Below are 24391 nucleotides of genomic sequence, written 5' to 3'. Positions count from 1 at the left end.
AAGGATCAAATTTCTCCTCCAGGCCCTGGCAGCCAGGAAGGAAATGAGTGGATCTGCTGGTTTGTACTGTTTTATAGAACAATGGTCAACCAAATGGGAAAAGGAACTGCGTCAAATGGATTTAACTTTGGAGAGTCTGGAATGAGCAGTGATAATCTCAAGTAAGAAGGATTTGTAGAAATGTGTCCGGGATTCCCGAGCACTGCCTTCCTTCAGCTGAGTAAAACATTGCATCATTCCAGGATCAGGGTCCTTCTTTATCACTGATATTGCCTGTCCACCTATTTTCTGCATGGGGTTTGCAACATATTCTCAAACTACTGTCAAAAACAGTGCAAAATAGCCTTAAAAAGAGAACATGAAGTGCAATTTTGTTTTCATGACTGATCCAAAAGGTGGGAACTGGGTAACAATGAAACATTTTTCCTCTTTGCAGATGCCTTTGAAGTTTGCGAGGGTAACATATCAGGCCTCAATAAATGTAAAATATCAGGTACTGTTATTCATTTATTTATTTACTGTAATATATTAGTAAATTAGTTACCTGGATAGTATGATTTTATTATGCAACATCTCCTGTAATCATACAAATGCCAAGTCAGAATCTATCTCTGCATGGGCAGATTGCTTTCTAGATGCTGCAAGGTGCAAAACTGTGGGGGGTGCTGAAAACCTCTGTCTGCCCGCCCCAGCCTCAGTTTCGACATTTGAAACTGCTTCGACAGTCGGGTGATTGAATTGTCACCTCTTGTTGAAGGAAAGTAGCGATTAGTGGGACTGTCTGTCTGAAATGTGTCACCTTATGGAACGAAAAGAGATGTTAGAACCCCTCAGCAAGTCAGGCTGCATCTGTGGGAAAAGAAGCAATGTGAGTGATTCAGGTCAGACTCGATCGGGGGATGGGCTGTACACCAAACTAATTCAGACCAGTGAGCATGAGAGTATCAGTGCATTTTCTCAGCAAATCAAAGGGAGACCACAAAAACTTTTCAGCTAATTATGCTATGTTTAGATTTCAAATTCATTGCATTGTAATGCCTGTGGATACAGCCAAGCATCTCTTGTGCTGTTAGGCAACTTTATAAGCTCAGCTATAGAGATACAGAAATAGCTCACGTCTTATCCAGTGTGCCAGATCCTTTTGCTTTAAGGTAGAAGGCCTTTCCGGCCCATGAAACCCCTGCCGTCCAATTACACCGAATTCACCAGGCAGCCCTATATGTTTTGGAATGTGGCAGGAGACTGGAGCATCCGGACGAAACCCACACTGTCATGAGGAGAACATGCAAATTACTTACATATAGTGGCAGATTGGAACCCGGGATACTTGCCCTGTAATAGTGTGCATGGTCACACACTTCTTTGCACGGCTATTTCCTTACTTCATCTCCTAATCTGACCAAGTCTTTCTGCAGACTTCCTCAACCCTACCTGTCTCTTCTCTGATCTTTGTATCGTCTACAAACTAGGCCACAAAGTTAGCTGATCCACCATCATGACATATACTGTTAAAAAAAGTGGCCCCAGCATTGAGCCCTGTGGAACATTGCTGGTCGCCAGCAGCCAACCAGAAATGGCCTCTTTTATCCTCACTCTCTGCCTCCTGCCAGTGAGCCAATCATCTATCCATGCTGGTATCTTTTCTGTAATACCATGAGCTCTCATTTTGATCAGCAGCCTCATGTGTGGCACCTTGTCAAAGGCCTGAAAATCTAAGTAAACTACATCTCTGACTCTCCTTTGTCCTTTCTGTTAACATGTAGCAGTACTATGGAGGCACTACAACTCCCAGAAGGCATTGAACCAGCCATATGTGATGATGTCAGCGCATGTCAAGAGCGTGATTCTGGCTTTGTGTGGGTGATGAAGAGTAAATCTGTTTGATTCACTCTAGAAACACCTTATGTGGTTATTTCGTCATGTCCACTACAATTCCAATGGCCACAATCTCCTCAAAGAATTCCCACAGATTTGTGAGGCATAATTTCCCCTGATAAATATCTATTTCACTGTGTGCCTCCAAGTGCCCTGAAACTTCATCTTGGATAATAGATTCTAACATCTTACCAACCACTGAAGTTAGATTTACCGGCCTATAATTTTTTTACCTTTTGTCCCCTTCTCTTCTGAAGGAGTTGAATGACATTTGCAATTTTCCAGAATCCAATGATTCTATGAAACCTTCCACAATCTCCTCAGGAATGTGGTCCATCAGGTCCAGGTGATTTATCCATCTTCAGACTATTTAACTTCCAATCAGCTTCTCCTCAGTAATAGTGATTTAAACTCACTTCTTCCCTTGACACTTTCGAACTTCTGGCATGCTGTGGCACCTTCCACTAATGCAAAAAAACTTAACATTCCAGTCCTCTTGAAATGGATGCTAATATTGCATTTTGCCTTGCTTGCTACCAAATCAATCTGCAAGTTATCGTTTCAGGATTCCTGAACAAGATCTTTATGACATCTGCAAACTTGGCTACAAAGTCATAAATTCAGTCACTTAAATCATCGGAAGACAATATAAAAAGTAGTGAACCCAACTCTGAACCCTGTAGAGCATCATGCGTCACCGGCAACCGTCCAGAAAAGGCTCCCTTCATTCCCTTCTGCCAGTCAGCTAATCTTCATGCTAGTGCCATTCCTATTACACCACGGGCTCTCCTATCTTGTTCAGGTACCTTATCAAAGGCCTTCTGAAAATCCAAGTAAACATCATCCACTGACTCTCCTTTGTCCTGCTCGTGATTTCCTCAAAGAATTCCAAGAGATTGGACAGGCGAAGATCTGCTCTGAAAGAAACCATAGTGACTTTGGCATATTTTATTTTGTGTCTCATCCTTAATAATGAACTCTAGAATAATCAAGCACCCCTGTACTGTACTTTGAAACCTCATGCTTAACAATGGACTTGAGAATCTTGCCAACCACTGAAGTCAACCTAACAGGCCTATCATTTCCTGTCGTTTGCCTCTCTCCCTTCTTAAAGACTGAAGCAACGTTTGCAATTTTTCAGTCCTCCGCAATCATTCTTGACTCTAGCGATTCCTGAAAGATCACCACTAATGCATTCACAATCTGATCACCTGGCTCTCTCAGAATCCTGGTGTGTAGTCCATCTGGTCCAGGTGACTAATAGTGACTACACTCATTTTCTGTCCCCCGACTCTTGTGAATTTCTGGCACATCGCTGGTGCCTTCCACAGTGAAGACTGATGCAAAATACAGATTAAGTTCCTCTGTCATTTTCTCATTATCATTATCAGTCTGATATTCACTCTTGCTTTTTTAAAACTCTTTATATACCCAAATAAACATTTAATTTTCTCTTTTATGTTATTGGCTAGCTTACATTCATGTTTCATTCCCCCCCCCCCCCCCCACCCCACACCATGCTCATTAATTTGCCTTCTATTGGTTTTTAAAATCTATCAAATAATCCAGCAACTAATTTTTGCAATGCCCTGTCATTTTCTTTCATGCTGTGTCTGACTTCCCCGGTCACCCACAGTTGCCTCACACTCCCTTTAGAATGCTGCTCTTCTTTGGGATGCATCTATCCTGATTCTTCTGAATTAATAGAACACAGAGCATAGAACATTACAGCAAAATTCAGGCCCTTCAACCCATGAGGTTATGCTGACCTATATAAACCTACTCAACAATCTGAACCTTCCCTACGTCCTGCCCAGAACCATTTATTTTTCTGGCATTCATGTGCCTGTCTAACAGACTTTTAAATGCCCCTATTGTATCAGACTCCAACACCACATCTTGCAATGCGTTCCAGGCACTCATCAGTCTCTGTGTAAAAACTTACCCCTGGCGTCTCCCCTAAACTGTCCTCCCCTCACCTTGCGCAGATGTCCTTTGGTATTTGCTAATCTCACTTTAGGAGAAAGATGCTGGTTGTCCACCATATCAATGCCTTTCATAATCTTGTAGATCTCTAATAAGTCAATTCTCATCCTTCTTCACTCCAAAAAGAAAAATCCCTACATCTGTTAACATTGCCTCATGCGATGAGTTCTCTAATCCGGGCAACATCTAGGTAAATCTTATCTGCACTCTCTCCAACATTTCAACATCTTTCCTACAATGAGGCAACCAGAATGGAACACAATAACTGTGATGGAATCAGAGTTTCGTAGAGCTCCATCATTATCTCACAGATCCTGAAGCCAATCCCCAAACTGATGAAGGCCAGTATACCATAAGCCTTCTTGTCTACCCTATCAACCTGTGTACACCACCTTGAGAGATTTATGAATTTGGTCTCCAAGATCCTTCTGGTCTTCCAGACTGTTAAGAATCCTGACATTAACCATATAGTTCACCTTCAGGTTCAACCTTCCAAAATGCATCAGTTCACACTTGTGTGAATTGAACTTCATCTGCCACATCCACCCAACTCTGCACCTTATCTATATCCTGCAGTAACATACAACAACCTTCTTCATTATCCACAACGCCTCCAACCTTTGTGTCATCTGCAAACCTACTGACCTATCCTTCCACTTCTCAGTCCAGGTCAGAAAAGATCCCAGCAGAACTCCACTATTTGCTGACCTCCAGGCAGACGCATTCCCTCTGTTTTCTGTAGGCAAGCCAATTCTGAATCCACACAGCCAAGGTTCTGTAGATCCAATGCCTTGTGACATTCTGAATGAGTCTTTCATTGGAATTTCATCAAACACCTTACTAAAATCCTTATACACCACATCCACCATCAACCACCTTGCCTTCATCAATTTTTTTTGTCACTTCCTCCAAAAACTCAACTAGGCTGCTAAGGCATGACCTTCCTCTCACAGAGCCATACTAACTATTATTGTGAAGACTATTCTTCTCTAAATGTTCATAAATCCTATCCTTGAGTATCTTCTCCAACACATTGCCCACCACTGACTTAAGACTCACCAGTCAGAAACTCCCTATTACCCTTTTTTTAAACAAGGGGACTATATTTGCCATTCTCCAATCTTCCATTTCCTCCCTATGGCCAGTGGATAGAAATATTATTGCCAATTCCCCGACAATCTCTTCCCTCACATCCTGTAGTTAAGTGGAGTATATCTCAATTATATCAATCCAAATGTTTTAGGAAGATCTAGCACTTCCACTTTCTGAAAGTCAACATGGTCTAGTATATAAGCCTGCTCTATACTGACCTCACATTGACCAAGGTCCCTCTCTGGTGAACAGTAATTTGTGGATAACACCAAAATTGATGGTACAGTGGATAGTGAGGGAGGATACCTAATTTACATCAGGATCTGGATTAGTTATGAAGATGGGTCAAGGAATGGCAGATGGAATTAAACTCTGACAAGTGTGGAGTGTTGCATGTAATTTTTTGTACTTTGTTAATGATTTGTAAGTCAAACCAGGGCACGATGAATGGTTGAGTCCTGGAGAGTGCTGAAGATCAGAGAGGCTGAGGGACACAGGTACATAGTTTCCTGAAAGTGGAAACTAAGGTGAACAGGGTGGTGATAAAGTAAGTGTTTGGCATTCTGGCTACATTGGGCAGAGTATGGAGTATAAACATGATTTAGCTGGACAAAGTGTTGGTGAAGAAGTACTAGTCCACCCAGCCACAAGAAGGACATTAAAAAGTTGAATAGGGTGCAGAAGAGATCACCAAGGCGTAACCAGGACTGGATGGGATGAGTTACAGGGAGGGGTTAGAGAGATTGAGAGGTGACCTCAGAGAGTTTTATAAAATCATGAAGGGTATGGATAAAGTGAATGTTCAGAGTACTCTTCCCAGATGATTGTCAAATGTGAGAGTATCGGTTTAAGGTGAGAGGGAAAGAGATTTAAGGGGATCTGAGGGGAACCTTTTCCACAGTTTGTATCTGGAACAAGCAGCTAGGAGAAGTGATAGAAGCTGGTACAATTACAACTTTCAAAGAAACTTGGACATGTTTATGGATAAGAAGGGAAATGAGAGAACTCAGAATGCCATCTTGGTTGGCAAGGATGAGTCTGGCTGAAGATTCTGTTCCGAATTACAAACCAAACAAAAAAAACTCTTGCAAATTTCGACAGGTATACAGTGGAGAGTATTCTGGCTGGTTGCATCACTGTCTGGCATAGAGGTGTCAAAGCACATGACAGGAAAAAAACTACAGAGAGTTGTGAACTTGACCAATACCATCATGGGCACCAGTCTTCACTCCATCGAAGTCACTTACAAGAGGCAGTGTCTCAAGAAAGCAGCCTCTATCCTCAAGGACCCTCACCTACCCAGGCCATTGCCGCTTCACACAGCTACCACCAGGAACAAGGTACAGGGGCCTGAAAACAAACACCCAATGTTACAAAAACAGCTTCTTCTCCTTTGCCATCAGATTTTTGAATGGACAATGAACCACAGACACGACCTCACTTTATCTTCTTTTGCACTAATTTATCTGATTTTTTAAAAATATGTAATTTATAGCAATATTTACACTGTGTTGCTGCCGCAAAGCAGCAAATTTCATGACATGATCATGACAATAAATTTTGATTCTGATTGAATTGTACAGCCCAATATTCACCCACCATTTCTATGCCAACTATTTTTGTCCATCTGCACTCATTCTGCATGAGCACTGTATCATTCTTTGACTCTGAAAGTCCTGAACACAAAGCCTAAGCCGTCCCAGATTCCTTCTCCAAAGTCATCATCTCAATTTGTGATGAAACAGTACTCTGAATAACTTGGAGAACCATCAGGACTGCAGAGAAGCTGGTGGGATTCAGCGGGTCAGGCAGCATCTGTGGAAAGAAATGGGCGGTCAACGTTTTGGGTCTTGCAAAAGTGTCTTAACCCAAAACGTTGACTGACCATTTCTCTCCATGAATGCTGCCCGACTTGCTAAGTTACCCCGGCTCCTCTTTGTGATGAAGTTTCACTCTGATCTCTGGTATCTTTCATACTTATGTTGCACAAAACACAAACTCAGCAGGTCATGCAGATGGTAGACGATGAGAGCAGCATACTCACAGAACCCTTTGAAGAGAGGAAAAACTTCTTAAATACTTTGCATCTTCTAATGTTGATAGATGATGAGGTCAATTAGTCTGAATTGTTTATTTACACTATTAGCGATTACACTGCCAATGAACCACCCCTGTCTGCAAGGAGTTTGTACATTCTCCCTGTGACCCGCATGGGTTTCCTCCAGGCACTCAGGTTTCCTCCCACATTCCAGAGATGTTAATTGCGTGCATAACTGTATTTGTGTGGCTTGGGCTCGTAGGACAGAAGGGCCTGTTGCTGTGCTGTATCTCTAAATTTAAAAAATATGAAAAAAGAAAATAATCTGTTTATTTTAGCTGCTGAAATTACTGTAGATCAAGGATGCAGCAATTCAGATTTATTAATTATCAAGTTGTGCAATGCTACAGAGTAAAATGCACTTTGTACACATTTTCTTTATGATTCAACAGGAAAGGTTAATTTTATAAACTTCCAGCAGGTCACATTCAATCTCGTGTGATTTTCTTGAGAAACAATGACAATAGAGCAACTCCTCGCTCAGTAAATATAAAATGGTTTGGAGATCTCATTTGATGATTAAAGCCCATATGTATCTCCAGAGAGAAGAATAATCAGGAGCCTGTAGTTTCAATACTTTCTGGTCGAAGAATGGGAACTCTCAGAGATTTACAGACAGTGCAAGGCAAATGTTGGAAACAAGAAATAAATTCTGCAAATGTTGGAGCCACTCAGCGTTAGCTCTTTCTCTCTTTCCACAGATGCGTTCACAAGGATGATTCTTGGAAAGAAAGCATTAAATTTAAATTTTCTAATTTTAATTGTTTTTTTTATAATTTAGAAATACAGCACAGAAACAGGTCATTTTGGCCCATGAGTCCATCCCGCCCAATTTACACTCAATTAACCTATACCCCCAATATGTATCAAACAGCAGGAGGAAACTGGAGCCCCTGGGAAAACCCACACAGACACAGGGAGATCATACAAACTCATACATACAAACTCCTTATTAGACAGCGTGGGATACAATCGCTGGTGCTGTAAAGGTGTTGTGCTAACCGTTACGTCAACCGTGCCGCCCAGTTTTCGTATGAGGAATGTTTAACAGCTCTTGGCTTGTACTCATTGGAATTTAGGAGAATGAGTGGGGGATCTCATTGAAAGACACTGACAAAGTAGATGTAGAAAGGTTTTTTCTCATGGTGAGAGAGCCTCAGACAAGAAGGCACAACTTCAGGATTGAAGGGTGTTCACGTAGAACAGAGATGCAGAGGAATTTCTTTCACCAGAGGTTGGTGAATCTATGGAATTTGTTGCCACAGGTAGTTGTGGAGCCCAAGTAATTTGATGCATTAAAGGTTCTTGATTAGCCAAAGGTTATAGGGAGAAGGCCGGGCAGCAAGGATATGGGAAAATGGATCAGCTCATGATTAAATGGTGAGGCAGACTTGATGTGCTAATGGCCTATTTCTGGTCCTATGTCTTATGGACCTGTTGAGGTTTTCCTGCATTTTCTGTTTTTATGTCAGACGTATAGAAACTGGATGCATCATAAAAGGTCACATCAATATGATTTATTTTTCCAGTGACTTACTGATGGAGCTGCAGAAATGGACTTGGTGTGGTAAACCACTGTATGTATATGTTTGTCAGTTTGGGCACACTCATTGGCTGACTGTGTCTGTGACTCCTCCCACAGGCTCCAGAATGTTCCACAGTCCCCTTTCCTCCTCCCCCCCTCCCTCCGCTCAGTGCAGAATAGTGGAGCAGCACGTATGTGCTTTTGTTCTAAACCTAATAAAAGTTCATTCAACTTCAGTCTTTTCTAGTTATTGGTAGTGTATCACTTGGCTCTTTGATGCTTCCACAGCCAGGTAAATTTTCCCCAAAACCTCAGAATATTGTTCTTTTCAGTGCTCTTGGAGCTAATTCAATCCAGAAAACAATATTTTTAATTGCACGTTACTTTTTATATATATCTTGTACATATTGCAGTACAGAAACAGGCCATCTTGGCCCCTCTAGTCTGCACCAATTTAAATGATCTCCTCTAGCCCCACCTACCTGCTCCCTGTCCATAACCCTCCAATCCCCTCACATCCATGAACTTATCCAACCTTCTCTTAAATGACAAAATTGTCCCTGCTGCAATCACCTCTTCCGGAAGGTCATTCCACTCAGCCACTCTCTGAGTGAAGAAGCCCCCTCTCATGTAACTTCTAAACTTTTGCCTCCAACCCTTAACTTATGATCCCTCATTCCAATCTCACCTACCCTCAAGGGGAAGAGCCTATTCAATTCTACTCTATCTATCCCTCTCATAATTTTAAATGTCTAATATGCATTGTTAAAGTAATAATTGTATCTGCTTCCATCCCCTTCTCTGATAGTTCATTTCAGCTATCAACCACTCTCTGTATAAAAAAAACACTGCCCCTCAGATTCCCTTTAAAACTCCTCTTTTCACCTTAAACCAATGCTCTTTTGTTTTGAAATTATGATGACTACCTACTCTATCTATGCCCCTTGTATTCCCTGAAGCAAACAAGGTCACCTCCGACATTGTTTGCTTCAGGGAACTCAGGCCCAACCGATCCAATCTCTCCCCATAACTCAAGTCCTCCAATGCAAACAGAATCCTGGTGAATCCCCTCTTCACTCTTTCCAACACAACCACATCCTTCCTGTAGTGTGATGACCAGGACTATCTCTCTCTTTATGATACATTAGATTGATTTCTTAGCCCAACAAACTTCTTGAGGTCTTGATTCACTCAACTTATTCGATTGCCTCCTCCAATCACTGTAAAGACACAATGCAGAAGAAACTCAGCAGGTCAAACAATGTACTTTATATGGTAAAGATAAAGATACATAATCAACGTTTTGGGCTTGAGCCCTTCAATGTATGACAAAATGCAGGAAGGCTTCCTAACAAAATGGTGGATGGAGAGGGGAGAGGGATGGTGGGGTGTGGGGGGGGGTGTGGGAGAGCTAATGGGTGGATAACAGAGGAAGCAGGGGGAGGAGGAATGGCTCTTTGAATGGAGGTGCAAGGGGATGGAGAGCTGGAGAAAAGAAGACAGAGGGATGAGGAAGAGAGGTAGAATGGGGAGTAGGCTAACAGAAACCAGAGACGTCAATGTTAATGCCATCTGATTGGAGAGTGCCAATGGAAAATTAGGTGCTGCTCCTCCAAATTACAGTTGGTCTTGACTTGACAGTACATAAGGCTATGGGCAGACATGACAGCATGGGAGTAGAGCTCAGAATTGACATGGTTGGCCACTGGGAGATCCCTGGCACTGATGCAGGCAGAGAGAAGATGTCAGCAAACTGATCATCCAGTCTGCGTCCAGTCTCTCTGATGAAGAGAAGGCCATAAAGGGAGCACCAGATGCAATAGATGACTACCGCAGATACTCAAGTGAAGGGTTGCTTCATTTGAAAGGGCTGTTTTGAGGTGTTGGTGCAAATATGGCACTTCCTGTGATCACAGGGGAAGGTGCCAAGGGGACAATTAGTGGGAAGGGATGTGGTCAAGGGAGTCACGGAGGGAGAGATCCCTACAGAAGGCAGGGAGGAGAGGAGAGGGGAAGATGAGTCTAGTGGTCAGATCATGTTGTAGTTGGTGGAAATTACAGAGGATAATATGTTGGATGTGGAGGCTGGTGGAGTGTAGGTGAGGATAAGGGGAATCTTGCTTTTGTTGCATCTGGGAGCAGAGGGGGTCAGGGCTCATTCTAATTACAGACCTGATATTTCCGGATGCTCCTCAAGGCTTGAAGCTTCCACATGAAACTCTCTCAAAACCAGTCTCCTCTGAAGCCCCAAATGTTAAAATTGAGCCTGCATTCACCACTTCAGCTATCAGTTCATTCCATGCACCCATCATTCTCTGTGTGAACAAGTTCCCCTTCATTTTTCCCCTAAACATTTCTTCTTTCACTCTTAATCCATGTCTTCTGGTTTGTATCTCACCTACCCCCAGTGGAAAAAGCCTATCTATATTTATTCTATCTCTCCCCCTCATAGTTTTAAATACCTCTATCAAATCTCCCCTCAGGAAATAAAGTCCTAACCTGCAAAACATTTCCCTCTAGCTCAGTTCCTGAAGTCTGGGCAACATCCTAGTAAATATTCTCTGCACTCTTTTTATCTTCTTGATATCTTTCCTGCAGTTAGGTGACCAAAGCTGCACACAATACTCCAAATCTGGTCTCACTAATGTCTTATACAACTTTACAATAACATCCTAACTCCTGTACTCAAAACTTTGATTTATGAAGGGCAATATGCCAAAAGCTCTCTTTACAACCCCATCTACCCATGACGCCACTTTCAGGGAATTATGTATCTGTATTCCTAGATCTCTCTGTTCTACTGAATTTCTCAGTACCCTACCATTAGCCGTGTATGTCCTTTCCTGGTTTGTCCTTCCAAATGCCACACCTCACACTTGTATGCATTAAATTCAATTTTCAGATAATTTTTCAAGCTGGTCCAGATTCCTCTATATGCTTTGAAAACGCTCTTCACTGTCCTTAACACCTCCAATCTTAGTGTCATCTGCAAACCTGCTGATCCAATTTACCACATTATCATCCAGATCATTGAAATAGATGACAAACAGCAGTGATCCTAGCATTGATCCCTGAGACACACCACTAGAAACAGGTCTCCAGTCTGAGAAACACTCATCCTCCACTACTCTCTGGCTTCTCCCATCCAGCCATTTTCGAATCCAGTACTTTACTTCACCATGAATACTTGGCATCTGAACCTTCCTGACTAACCTCTCATGTGGGACCTTGTCAAAGGCCTGACTAAAGTTCACGTAAACAACATCCACAGCCTTTCTTTTGTCAACATTCCTGGTAACCTTCTCAAAAAACTCTTCAAGATTGATTAAACATGACCTACCATGCACAAAGCCCTGTTGACTATCCCCAATCAATTTCTGGCTATCCAAATAATTGTATATTTAATCTCTTAGAATGCCTTCCAATAATTTAGCTACTACAGGTGTCAGGCTCACCAGCTTATAATATCCAGGGTTACTTTTGGAGTGTTTTTTAAACAACAGAAAACATGAGCTACCCTCCAATCCTCTGGCACATCACCCATGGCTGAGGACATTTTAAATATTTCTGCCAGAGCCCCTGCAATTTCTTTACTAGCCTCCCTCAAGGTCCGAGGGAATATCTTGTCAGTTCATGGGGATTTATCCTGCAAGCACTTCCTCCTCTTTAATATGTATAGGTTCCATGACCTCACTGCTTGTTTTCCTTACTTCCCACCACTCTGTGCCTGTTTCCTGACTTAAGACTGATTGGAAAAAACACACTTAAGTCATCTCCCATCTCTTTTACTTGCATACAAAGCCAACCACTCTGATCTTCAAGGGGACCAATTTTATCCCTTACTATCCTTTTGCTATTAATATACCTGTAGAAACCCTAAGGAATTTCCTTCACATTGTCTGCCAAAGTAACCTCATGTCTTTTTTTTTGCCTTCCTCATTTCTTTCTTGAGGTTTTTCTTGCATTTTTTATACACCTCAAGTACCTCATTTGCTCCATGTTTCCTATATTTGCTATGCACCCCTCTCTTCTTCTGAACAAGATTCCCAATATTCCTCAAAAACCGAAGTTCCTTATGCCTGCTAATCTTGCTTTTAATCCTGAACATACAAACTCTGTACTCTCAGATTTTCATCTTTGAAGTTCCTCCATTAACCTTGTACTTGCTTGCCTGAAATCAACTTATCCCACCCATTCCACACATTCTATATTAACCATATAACCACATAACCACTTACAGCACAGAACAGGCCAGTTCGGCCCTACTAGTCCATGCCGTAGCAAATCCCCACCCTCCTAGTCCCACTGACCAGCACCCGGTCCATACCCCTCTGGTCCCCTCCTATCCATGTAACGATACAGTCTTTCCTTCAATATAACCAATGATCCCGCCTCGACCACGTCTGCCGGAAGTTAATTCCACATCCCCACCACCCTCTGCGTAAAGAAATTTCCCCTCATGTTCCCCCTATAATTTTCCCCCTTCAATCTTAAACCATGTCCTCTAGTTTGAATCTCCCCCTTTCTTATTTGAAAAAGCCTATCCACATTTACTCTGTCTGTCCCTTTTAAAATCTTAAACACCTCTATCAAGTCCCCTCTCAATCTTCTACGCTCCAGAGAAAAAAGCCCCAGTCTGCACAACCTTCCCCTGTAACTCAGACCTGAAATCCTGTCAACACTCTCGTGAACCTTCTCTGCACTCTCTCTATTTTGTTTATATCTTTCCTATAATTTGGTGACCAAAACTGTACACAGTATTCCAAATTTGGCCTCACCAATGCCTTGTACAATTTCATCATAACCTCCCTACTCTTGAATTCAATACTCCGATTTATGAAGGTCAACATTCCAAATGCCTTCTTCACCACACCATCTACCTGAGTATCAGCCTTGAGGGTACTATTTACCATAACTCCTAAATCCCTTTGTTGCTCTGCACTCCTCAATTGTCTACCATTCAATGTATATGACCTATTTAAATTTGCCTTTCCAAAATGTAGCACCTCACATTTATCTGTATTAAATTCCATCAGCCATTTCTCAGCCCACACCTCCAGCCTTCCTAAATCAATTTTTAATCTACGGTAATCTACCTCACTGTCCACAACACCACCAATCTTTGTGTCATCCGCAAACTTGCTTATCCAATTCTCATTTCCTAAAAGTCTGTAAAGATGTCATCCAATTGAACCATACAGTGATGCAGGTAGGTGCACTGGAGTTATTAGGGTTTGGTCCTCTTGCAGATCAGAGTGGTCGTCTACGTATGGAGCCAAAGGAGATGGGAAAACCTTAAATGGTTATTTTGCACCTACATTTACTCAGGAGATGAACACTGAGCCTACAGAAGTGAGGCGAACAAGCAGTGAGGGCATAGACCCTACACAAATTAAAGAGAAGAAGGTGTTTGCAGTCTTGAAGGTGGATAAATTCCCATGACCTGACAAGATGTTCCCTTGGACATTGAGGGAGGCTAGTGTAGAAATTGCAAGGACCCCAGCATGAGTTGTTGGAGGTTTGAAGGAAACCTAATGTTGTTCTGTTCTTTAAGAAAGACTCTCGGAAAAATCCAGGTAATTATAGGTCTGATGTCAGTAGTGGGTAAATTAATGGAAGGTATCTTCACATGAACTTGAACTTAAAAAGACTAGGTATAGACAGAAACTGATTAAGGATAGTCAACATGACTTTGTGGTGGTAGGTCATGATTAACCAATCTTACAGAATTTTGCCAAGATTACCAGTAAAGTTAAAGAAGGAAAAGACAAGAATGTTGTCTACATAGACTTTAATAAGACCTTTGACAAGGACCAACATAGGAGGTTGGTCAAGAAGTTTCAGTTGCTTGGTAGGACATGGTAGTAAATTGGATTAAACATTGGTTCTGTGGGAGAAGTAAGAAAGTGATAGATGAGGCTGGTGACTAGTGTTGTGCCTCAGGGATCAGTGCTGGGTCAATTGTTATTTGTTATCTGTATCAATGATCTAGATAATAACCAAAGGACATAGGTTTCAGGTGAGAAGGCAGAGATTTAACATTAACCTGAGGTGTATGGAACGGGCTGCCGGAGGTTGAGGAAGATACTACGCTACGTTTGAGAAAAAAATTGGACAGATGCATGGATGGGTTTAAAGTAGCCATTTTCAATCTTTGTTTTTGGCAATAGCGCCCTTAGGACTCTGCTCAAAGTTTATGGGCCCTCTTCTCTGTGAAGCAGTCAAGTTTAGTTTGCTTCTTCCGTACTTCTCTCCTACTGACTACATTAAAAAATATATATATTTTATGATTTCAGACAGTACCCCCCCCACCCCCCACCCCCTTAAATGTGCTATGGCCCCCAGGCAAGTTGTATGACCCCCATTGAGAATTGTTGGTCTAGATGTATATGGGACAACCACAGGCAGGTGGGAACATGGGCAAGTTGGGCCAAAGGGCCTGTATCCACACTGTGTGATGATCTGATAGTGTGGTAAAGTGGATCAGTAAATGTTCATATGCCAAAAATTGGAGGTGCAGTCGACAGCGAGGAAGGCTTTCAAAGCTTAAAGCGGGGTCTGGAGTAGCTGAAAAAATGAGGTTTTGCACTTTAATAGGACAAACACAGTGAATGGTAGGGTACTGAGGAGTACAGCAGAACCAAGGGATCTTGGAATGCAGATACATAATTCCCTGAAAGTGGCGTCACAGGACCATAAAGAGAACTTTTTGCATATTGGCCTTCATAAATCAAAGTATTGAGTATAGGAGTTGAGATGTTCTAGTGAAGTTGTAAAACTATTGTTAAGGCCAGATTTGGAGTATTGTGTGCAATTTTGGTCATCTGACTACAGGAAAGATATCAATAAGATTGAAGGAGTGCAGAGGATATGTACAAGGATAATGCTGGGATTTGGGACTGAGTTATAAAAGTTAAATGTGAGGATTTTATTCCCCAGAGCATCAGAGAATGGGGGTGGGGGGGGGTGGTGAGATTTGACAGAGGTAAACAAAATTATGAAGGGTGTTCTGTTCTACAGATCAGCCATTCTCAACCATTTTACAGCTATGCCCCCCCCCCCCCCCCACCCCGGACTCTGCCCTCTCTCCCTATCTCTCAGTCAGCGTGTTTCTACTTTCTAAGTATCTCTCTCCCCCTCAGTCATTATTTTGCACTAGCTCTCTCTCTCTCTCTCTCTCTCTCTCTCTCTCTCTCTCTCTCTCCCTCAGTTCTGTTTCTCTTTCTTTCAGCTGATGATGGGTGTTTTTAAGAGAAACTATTCACCATGTTTTCCAGTAAATTCAACATCAATAGTAAACTCTCACTGTACAACTACATGAAATGGTCTATAATTGCAACCGTTAGCTGGTTTAAAACAAACATATAAAAAAAACAATAAACCCTGAAGCAGATTAGCACAGTTATTTTTCACAGTTATTTCCTTCAAGAGCGACTTTTTTTTTCAATGTGAGAGTGAATGTGAAGAGGTGTGGGAGGATGTGCCAAGTCTCAATCTCAGCAGCTTGGAGAGGCAGTGCGCACTTGCCCAACACCCTGTGGTCAGTGGTCCCACTCAGGAAGTGAGCATTGCTGTGAATATCGAGAAACATGAAAGTCTGCAGACGCTGTGATTGTAGTAAAAACACAGAAATGCTGGAGGAACTCAGCAGGTTTTGGGCCTGAGCCCCTGCTTCAAGGTGTGAGTAAAAAGCAGGCAGGTGCCTGAATTAAAAGAAAGGGCAGGTGGAGAAGTACAGACCAACAGACTAAAGGTGAGAATTGGATATGGAGAGGAGTCCAGGAGAGAGGAAAGATAAGAATTGATGGGGGGAATGGGAGAGGGGGGAGGGGGGGTTAACTCAGTGAAAGCAGAGCTGGAAGAAAGGAGGCAGAGGGAAAAAGGACTAAAAATGTTGCAACGTTGGCTAAAGGATCATGGTTGATCTATTTCGGCCACCAGCATTCACCTGATTCACCTGATCTACAGCTGACAGAAAAAGCTGCAGATTTACCCTTCAACTCTTCGCATGAAACCACTTTAACTTGAGACAGGAAATTCCTCCACACAAGCAGCTCCTTCCTCCCAATCACCAGGTCACGACTGCTGGATGCAGATAACAGGGAGGCCCACTCTTCACTTCCGCCTTTTGTTTTACAATTTTGCAGCTTTCCTCCATCTACACAGTAAACTAAACTCATTCCTGTTTTTGAAACGTTGTTAATCTTCTTATTCTACCCTTTACCTCATCTCGTAATAAATAAAAGTAAATTAAATCCACTAAATACGTCACTAAATGTGGTACAATTTTGCTTATGGCAGCGGGTGGATGGTACGAGAAAACAAGGTAAAAACTGCCTTTATTTGGAGCGAACTGAAGGACAAAATGTTGAAAGTATTGACAGAGCTTTGGAAAGACTTTACCTGCAGTACCCATTCATCTCTGCAGATTTACCACAATGACACCGGCTGAACAAACAGCACAGATTTGCCTGGTTATGCATGGCCATGGTGTTGTTCTAGTTCAACTATTTAAGATGCTTTAAAAAGCTGACAGAATCTTTTTTTTAATAGTTTTCAGAAATAAATTATTCATAAAAAAAGAGAAAGAAATGCGAAACCCATGCATGAAACTCTTCACCTTCATGTGTCTAAATATTTGTAGTGTTGGAACCTTCTCTATGAGAGACACTATTGGCATTCATGTGGCTCCTTGGACAATACAAACCAAATACTGGAGAGGTGTTTACACAGAGATTACCCTCAGTGTCCACTTGTGACAGGGCTCAAGATCACAGTCCTTTCTACAGAGACTGTGTGTGTGTGTGTGTGTGTGTGTGTGTGTGTGTGTGTGTGTGTGTGTGTGTGTGTGTGTGTGTGTGTGTGTGTGTGTGTGTGTGTGTGTGTGTGTGTGTGTGAGATACACATAAACAGAGGGGTTAAATTTAATTCAAAATTTATTAACAATTGACAATGATAGAATTAACTCAATAAACTTAACACCCGAACATAAGCCTTTATGACAACTATATACTAACAATAGGTATTCATAATGTGCATGTGGAAAAAAAAACCCAGACCATTACTGTCCAAGCCCAAAATAAAACTCCCAAGGCAAAACCTCAAGTCAGTTATGTTCAGTCAGTCAGTCCACAGAGTCTGGTCTCCAGGCATTGATTTCTTAGTTTAGTTGCGCACAGGTTTTTAGTTGGATGTGGAGAGAGATGACTATTATCACTACAGACTTATGAAATTTTTAGGGGAATACAAGAGACTTTCCTGAGTTTTCTAATGTGGTAACAACCACCTTTAATTTCTTCACAAAGTGAATTTTCACACAGTGACCTCCTAGTCACTAACATTAAGTCTGCGCCTCCAAAGCCCTTTTTTAAGGGTTGCTAAGTGACCTTTTGTCACACGAGTCTTCTCTTGTAAAACCTTGTCTTGGGTTGTCAAGTGACTTCTGCCACATGAATTCCTCCTCTTGAAAGGGTACTGGAGAAGCACAGGTCGGACACACACACACTCTGGGAGTCGGAGCGTCACAAACTGGACAACAGTGCTGGCACTCGCACACAAAGCAGCAGGTCAGTCTCCTTTCTCCTAACGGAAGCTGCTGAGTGAGCACACTGACAGACAGTCCCTCATGACAGAGGGGGAGAGAGGGAGAGGGAGAAAAGGATGGAGATAGAGAAAGGGAATGAGAGAGAATGAAGGGGAAAAAGTATGAGAGGGAGAGAGGGACCCCGTTCGAATCCAGCGCTATCTGTAAGGAGTTTGTACGTTCTCCTTGTGTCTGCGTGGGTTTTCCTCGGCGGCTTTATTTTCCTCCGACCGTTCCAAAAATGCTGGAGGTGTAGGGGCCTGTTACCATGCTGTATGTCTAAATTTAAACTTAAAATTTCAATTAAATGGAAGCATGGTTAGCACCACATTTAGCACAGCACTATTACAGCACCAGCGACCTGGGTTCGAATCTGACATTGTATGTAAGGAATTTCTAGGTTGTCCCCATGACTGGGTGGGATTCTTCTGGGGGCTCTGGTTTCCTCCCACCCTTCAAAACATATGGGGGTTGTAGGTTAATTAGGATATTTGGGTGGCTCAAGCTCGTGGGCCTGAAGGACCTGTTATGGTGCTATCTTCTTTGGCTTGGCTTCGCGGACGAAGATTTATGGAGGGGGTAAATGTCCACGTCAGCTGCAGGCTCGTTTGTGGCTGACAAGTCCGATGCAGGACAGGCAGACACGGTTGCAGTGGTTGCAGGGGAAAATTGGTTGGTTGGGGTTGGGTGTTGGGTTTTTCCTCCTTTGTCTTTTGTCAGTGAGGTGGGCTCTGCGGTCTTCTTCAAAGGAGGTTGCTGCCTGCCGAAATGTGAGGCACCAAGATGTACGGTTTAAGGCGATATCAGCCCACTGGCGGTGGTCAATGTGGCAGGCACCAAGAGATCGGACTGATATGCTCAGGGGTATTGTTGTCCCCATATATATCATGGTGCAGCTGCTCAGCACACTTTCCTTGCCAGGGTTTCTGACGTCATACCAAACCTCTGCAAACTCCTGAAGCACTGATGTGCTTTCTTCACAATGCCATTAGAGTGTTGGGTCCAGGAAAGATCCTTCGAGATAGTGACTCACAAGAATTAAATTTGCTCACCCTCTCCACCTTTGATCCCCTATGATCACTCCATCATACACCTCTGGTTTTCCCTTCCTGAAGTCAACAACCAGCTCCTTGCTTTTGGTGATATTGAGTGCTCCTCCCTTGGAGCTAACACATCCAGGCAACTGGGAAGAAATCACACCAGGGCCTCTATTTTCTGTGAAGTCTGAGGAGATATGGAACATCTTCAAATACTTGATTACACTTCTACAGCGTGAGCTGTGGAATGAATTCTGACTGGTTGTGTCAGCCTTGATTGGGAATTCAAGTGTCCAGGAATGCAGAAGTTAGCAAACCCCAGGTCCATCACAGACTCTGGCATCCCAACCATTGAAAACAACCATGGAGGCATTACCTCAAGAGGCAGCCAACATCTTAACAGATTTCTGTCACCCTGGTCACAATCCTGGTTCAATATGTTCTACTAAATTAAAACCCAATGAAATTTTCATTAACCAAAGGCATTAGAGTCCAATGGTGGGCTTGTGAATATAGGCTGCATGCCAGCTAAGATTCCTTTGTGTAGGAGAATCTGGTTAAAGGGCAGGATCCTGCAGCTTTTTGAGCTTAGTTTTAAATCAACAGCTTTCTGTGCAGAGATAACATTCTGCTATTAGGGACAACCGTTGGATGTTCATAAATAAAGTTGTGGAAACAATCAGGAAAAGCTGTGGCATACATATTGGTAACTTTACACCCAGGTTCCATAGGAATGTAGACATGTGATGCTAGTATAATTCTGGGAATGAACAATGATGCTTATCGGAGTGCAGTTGGGTTCGCTCAGGACCGGGTCAGAATGTTATCCAATCTCCAAGGGCAGCTGTTTCCGTTCACTCCACCCTATTCTTCGTTGATTCCTGTAGCCTGTCCTGGAGAGGAAAAAGGAACCTGTGTTGGAAGGTTAATGTGCCAAGGCCTCAGAGGATGGAAACAGACACTCGTACTTTCTTCCTGTTCTTTACATTCCAGACCCTCTGCAGACGCAGCATGCATTTCACAGCCTGTGGGAGTTGTAGCTTTCTTTGTTTTGCAGTGTTAAAAAATGCAAAGTGCAGTCCATTCCTTTGTCTCTAAAATCAAAATTTCTTTGAGGACAGTTTATTTGAGAGGGCTTGGGATTTGTGGAACTTGTTTAAAAGGTCTCGAGACAAGAGAGAGAGTGCAAAAGCTGGAAGCTGGGACAAAAGAAAGTCGCTGGCTTGACCAGGGTCTGTGAGGAGAAGGGGTGGTGGATGTTTGGGTTGAGAATATACCTCTCTGGTTCAATCAGTCTTGTTGCAGATTCTCAACCTGAGACCTTTGCTCCAGAGAGGCTGATCGAGCCACTGAGCTCCTCTCCAGCACTATGTTTTGTTGCAACAATCTGATTTGGGGCTTTCTCAGTTTGCTTCTTTCACAGTTTGGCTTTTGCCTCATTTCATCAAAATTCAAAATGAGGGTAATAATGCACCTATAAATACAATAGGGTCCTGACCTTGAACTTGTCACTTTTACTGAGGGGAAGACAAAGAAGATGGAAAAAAGGTAATCCTGAGGGACATTTCAGTGACAGAAGGCATTTTTTGCAAAGGGGCAGTTTGTCAGAGATATGACAAATAAAATTGAAAAATACAGGGGAGGAAAGTGTTGGATCCAAAATCATTTGTATGTTAATATATTTGTTGCCCCAGTTCAGAGGCTCACAAAGATGATTCCAGGAATGAAAGTGTCATCATATGAGAAGCGTTTGCCAGCTCTTGACCAGAACTAATTGGAATTTAGGAGAATGAGCAGAATCTCATTGAAACATTTTGAATATTGAAAGGTATGGACAAAGTAGATGTAGAGAGGTTGTTTTTCATGGTGGGAACGTCCAGGACAAGAGTGCACAAATTCAGGATTGAAGGGCATCCGTTTAGAACAGAAATGCGGAGGAATTTTTTTGCCAAAGGGTGGTAAATCTGTGGAATTTGTTGCAACAGGCGATTGTTGAAGAAATCAGGAAATCCACTGGTGTACTGTGACAGAATATGTTGTGTTTTGTATTGTATATAGATATGATTTTAGGAGATAAAGTATGGCAGGTTTTTTTTTAGTGCAGGTCCCATACAAACACCAAAACATTTCTCATTTAAAATACTGGAGCTCTGCTCAAGCTAGACTGTCCGGTTCCGAAGGCCTTTGCAAAAGTTTTGGAGAGAGCCCAAGTGACTTCACTAATGGATTGTTGTTTTTAAAAGTAACAGATGAAAGGACTCGGAGGACTAGGTCCAGCGCCACAGGCTGTCTAAAGTGCTGCTTGGTGTTCTAAGAGGGTCATGTGTTTTTTTGCAAGCAGAGAGAGAGAAAAAAAAATAGACTTTTCTCTGAGAGAGAGGGAGGGAGGGAGGGAGAGAGAGAGAGAGAGAGAGAGAGAGAGAGAGAGAGAGAAATAGACTTTTCTCTGAGAGAGAGGGAGGGAGGGAGGGAGAGAGAGAGAGAGAGAAAGAGAGAGAGAGAGAGAAATAGACTTTTCTCTGAGAGAGAGGGAGGGAGGGAGCGAGAGCGAGAGAGAGAGAGAGAGAGAGAGAGAGAGAGAGAGAGAGGGATCAGTTCTGCAGTTTTTATAGTTCAGCAGCAACAGATGGAACTGGAACAGGACAAGCTGACAAGCTTTTAGAAAAGCCCCATTTGATAGACTGGTTGAGTGCCTGGTCAAAGCCCTTGTGGTCCATACAAGAGGAGAGGACCGGCTGCCTAATATTTCACTTGAAATAAGAGAAACAAAAAGGAACACTGTGGTGACCTGAAAAAAAAGAGGTTATCATCTCGAGGACCTTGATGGGGCAAGTTTCTTCGGCAAGAAACTGAAGTGGCTGATTAAAGGAATCAGTTGTGGGTGTGCAGCAAACACCAAATCTCTCTCTGAAAACTAAGATCCTTCCTGAGCAGTAACCATTTACCTTTCGATCAACAAAGCCTGGTGAACTTCATAAATGTTAAATTCTGTGCACACTATAAGAATTGCCTGATACCGGTGAACTTGGAAAGTGAGAAGTGAGATTGGACTGTGAATCAAAGAATTTTTCTGAACTTACACACACATTACATACACATGCGCTTAGAATTAGAAGGGGATTGTTAGGTTAGTTAAGTTAATAATGATAAGTCAAAGTGTGATTCTGTTTTCATGTTTAAAGATAATTTAAAGCAACTTTTGTTTAAGTCACCATTTGACTTGGTGAATACCTATGGCTGCTGTGTTTTGGGGTCCTCTGGGCTCGTAACAGTACATATATACCCAAGCTCCATAACAATGTATTGTTAGAGCCCAAAGGACTCAAAAACCAACAGCAATAAAAATTCACCAAGACAACGGCTACTTAAACAAAATGGTTTTATTTCTTAATACTTAATAATATCAATATTTAACTTATTACTATTAACTTAACTTAACCCCCTTCTAATTCTAAGTGTCTTGCTGAAGAAACTTGCTCTCTCTTGAAAGATAATCGCTTCTTCAAGGTTAACCACAAAGCATTCTTCTTTTTCCCTTATTTCAGGAGAAACAAATTAACCAGCTACAGCTTCTGAAGTTGACCTCAGAGATTTATAATCAGCTGAACTCAGAACTCAAACTTATCTTGAAAATGGGATCTTGCAGCAGGTCTACAAACTTGCAGTCTTCAACATCAACTGCTGCTTAATCTCTCAGTCCCTCTCTCTTCCAAAGTATGAATGTTTTCATTAAAATGAAAGTGATGCCAAGACTGCAATACCTTTTTCAATTGCTGCCTATTCCATTACCTAAAAACTTTTTAATGCTACTAAACAATCATATTAGAGAGTTCCTATGAAAAAAATAATGTACCAAGAATTGCATTTGAAAAACTGACATGGGACTATGGCTGGGAGAACTTAGACTTCCAGATTTCAAAAAGATATTACCTAGCTGCACAGGCTAGATTTCTCACAGCCTTCTTCACTGAAGACAACCTCCCATCTTGGATTCAAATGGGAATGTTCTCAATGGAGGAGGGGGAAGCAAAGGACTTTATCTATAAATGGAGTTTAAAATCACTAAAGAAAAAGACGGATAACCCCATTCTAATACATATGGTTAGAATATGGCAAGAAATTAATGAATGTATGGGAAAAAAGTAGGGATTTTAATAAAAGCGGTACTGAGTAAAAATGTGCTATTACCTATGAACATGTGTATTAATATTAAATTCATGGTATGACAAAGGTATAAGATATATTAAGGACTGTTATACGGAAGGAACTCATGTCCTTTGAACTATTAAACACAAATACAAAGTGGCCAATGGAACCTTCTTCTGTTTTCTCCAGTTTAGATAGTTCTTAAGAGAAAGATGGGGACCAACTTTGACCCCCACCTGACATTAGTGAAACTGAATGAATGGGGAGTACACCCAAATTTATAACAAAAATGTACTATGTTCTTCAGAGCGAAAGTCTAAAACCAGGGTTGCAGAGGTCAAGGGAAAGATGGGAGTTGGACCGGGATGTGGTGATTTCAGAAAGGAGCTGGTCAGATTGGTGTAAGGACAGCATGACATCAATTATAAATGGAAGATTTGGACTGGTTCAGTATAATTCTTTACACCTTATCTTGGGATATCTTATCTCACAAAAGTTACACAAATCAAAAGCTGAAATTTCAGAGATGTGTTTCAGATGTGGGACTGAGACGGGAAGTTTTCTACAAGCCACATGGTTGTGAGTGAAAGTGATGCCATTTTGGCAAGAAATTGCAGAAAAAATATGCAGGATAACAGGAGTGGCCTTCACAGGCGACCAAAGCGAAATCTATTAGGTAATTTCATGGAAATAAGCAATAAATTGACCAGATATCAAATCTCATTTCTAAAACTAGAACTGGTGGTATCGAAAAATATATTGCAATCACTTGGAAGTCCAACTCCTCTCTACTTATAGCATGATGGACTGCAGAAATAAACAGCTGTAACCTATGGAAAAAAAATCACATATAACTTAAAGAATAAATATGACAATTTTGTAAAGGTCTGGAAGTCATACCTGGACCATGTAGGGGCCCAGATACAGTAATAAAAAGGAAAATAAAGGTTATAAAAATAACTATTATATGTACAAAAACATAATTTCCTCAACTGTTCTCTATATACTTAAAATATATGTAATCTCTGACAGTGAATCGATCTATATGT

At 41.9% G+C, this 24391-nt stretch overlaps 1 long non-coding RNA gene across 2 annotated transcripts; it reads left to right on the top strand.

Moving 5' to 3' along the window:
- On the top strand, positions 1-24391 carry LOC138741860 (uncharacterized). Of its 2 annotated transcripts, none has more exons than XR_011343888.1 (3): positions 1-59; positions 437-493; positions 22742-24391. It is a non-coding gene; the product is annotated as an uncharacterized lncRNA (long non-coding RNA). The 2 variants fall into 2 exon arrangements; XR_011343851.1 differs by having other exon boundaries at positions 29-161.

The sequence above is a fragment of the Narcine bancroftii genome, chromosome 1 (assembly GCF_036971445.1).
Source record: "Narcine bancroftii isolate sNarBan1 chromosome 1, sNarBan1.hap1, whole genome shotgun sequence".
NCBI classification, from domain to species: Eukaryota; Metazoa; Chordata; class Chondrichthyes; order Torpediniformes; family Narcinidae; genus Narcine; species Narcine bancroftii.
The sequence above is the reverse complement of the archived record's forward strand: the minus strand, read 5'-3'. Positions and strand labels throughout refer to the sequence as shown.